This window comes from Talpa europaea (genome assembly GCF_964194135.1).
Source record: "Talpa europaea genome assembly, chromosome: 12".
Classification (NCBI taxonomy): Eukaryota; Metazoa; Chordata; class Mammalia; order Eulipotyphla; family Talpidae; genus Talpa; species Talpa europaea.
In genome coordinates, this window is record NC_140079.1 from 6851568 (window position 1) to 6853751 (window position 2184).

Sequence of the window (2184 nt, forward strand, 5' to 3'; positions counted from 1 at the left end):
GGGGCAAAGGACAAAGGGCTCTGGGGGGGAGGGATTCGAAGGGGGTGGGCTTGGTCAGCTCAGAGTTAATGGCGGCCCAGGGGGGGGCTCTGGGGTTCCCACCTGGCCCCTCCGCCGCCTGTGTGGAGCCCCGCTCCGCTCCCCTCCCCCCACTGGCGACCCGGAAGGGTCATTAAACCCAGCAGGCCTGGGAGGGGGGGCAGTGAGTGGGGAGTGGCTTCCTCTGGCCTCTTCCTTCTGCCCCCCAAAGAGGGGGGGAGTTGCCTGGAGCATTTCCGTGGGGGGGGGGCTTGTCTTGAAGTTGTCAAAGGTGGGGGAGGGGCGGCAGACCTGACTAGACACCCTGAGGGAGAAATGTCCCCTCAGCATTTCTCGGGCTGGTGGGGGGAGTGACCACCAGTGCCTGTGGTGGGGGAGAGGCTGCTCTGCTGCCTCCCAGGACCAGCTCTGGTGGTCATTCTCCTGCTCCTTGGCCTCTCAGAGGGTCCTTTGTGCCTGGGAACCCTGTTCCTGCTGGCCACAAAGGCCCTTTGGGGACATAACTCTCCCTTTCCCACAGGGGCCTCCCACCTGCCCCCCACTACCCCCTCACCCATTCTGCTAGGAACCCTGGGGGTCTGGGTACAGGGTGCCGGGCTGGGGGCTAGGTGCTGGTCTGGTGAGGAGGGGAGGCTGGGGGGTCTGTATTTGAAGCTCTTGGGGTGGGGCAGTCACTTCAGCCAGTCGCCACGGGGCCTGGTGATGGAGTGGCAGCTACGGGGGTTGTGCCGCCTGCTCTCCTGTGTGTGGGCCCCATCTGCCTCAGGAACTGTTTAGGAGCCTTTAGGGGTTCATTTGCTGGATTGGGGTGGCCTGGCCCCTCCTGCCCCACCCTAGCCCCATCCCTCTGATGTCCCACCTGGGACCGCACTGCCAAACCTGTGGGTTCTGCCCAGTCTGTTCTCTTGGTCGCCTGGCAGGTGGCAGGTGGCCTGGACTTGGGGGAAGTTTCTGGGATGTTCTGCTCAGAGCCCACCCTAGGCCCTGGCAGTTAGGGTTGGTGGTGGTCTGAAGTGACCCCAGAGTGGGGGCAGCCCGTGTTGCATTCTGGGACATTTGCCCACTTGGGGTCCCAAAGGACTGGGAGCTCCCTTGAGGAGCTCACTGGGGTGGTACAGGAGGCTCTGAGGTCACCCGACCTGGATTAGAATCTTAGCCCTTGGGGAACCCCTCACCTCCAACAGCCTATCTCTGAGCCTTTTACCCGCTAGAAGTGTGGCCACCCAAGGCTTCCTTCCTTGAAGCTCACGGGCGGCCTGCTGTGTGCCTTCCTTTACCACCAGAGACATAGCACAGCAAGGGAGCCACTTTGGTGCCATTTTGCAGATGGAGAAACTGAGGCCCAAAGGGGTCATGGCTTAGGGGTGAGGACAGTGTGGGTGGGAAGAGGGTGCGCACAGCAATGCCCCTGCCAGGCGCTGGCTGCCGGCTGAGGAGAAGGGTGCTGCCCGGAGCCCTCTGTTCCTGGGCATGAGTCACGCCTGGAACTCAGAACTAGAACCCAGGGCCCATCTGGACTCTGGTCACAGAGGTCAGCTGGCCAATCAGCTGCCAAGTGTGCCCTGTCCCACCACTCAGCTTATGACGTAATAATCCAGGGCCTTCCAGAGGCAGCACAGTCGCTCAGGGCCTGGGTATTTTCCTGTGGGCCACATGGGTGGGAGCCACCTCAAGACCCTCGGAGTTCAGTGCAGGGTGGCCCCACTTCCCAGCCCTCTGGAAGGGGCAAATGGGGAGAGCACACTCCTCCGCCTCCAGGAAGGCCTTCAGGTTTGCACTGGATGGGAGGAATTTTCCCAGAGACCTTTGTGGTCTGGCCTTCATATGGGAGGAAGGATCTGGGGTGACTAAACCAGGTCTGACAGTCTCTCTTGTTGCCCCCAGGTTTCTGCAAACACGTCAATGAGCTGAATGCCAGCCACTGCCCCCTTGTGCTGGGCGTGAGGAGGTGTCTGCTGCCAGCTGCCGGCATGCCCCACCAGCTCTCGGCCTGAGCCCGGCGGCCCCGCCCCCTCCCCTCCTGCCACCCTGCACTGCCCCAGCACCCACGAGGCCCCCACACTGCAGTGCGGCCGGGCCCCCTCCCCACAGGGGCCGCCCCCGCCGCCTACCCCTGGTGCCCGGGGCGGCCCGGCCCGCAGGGCC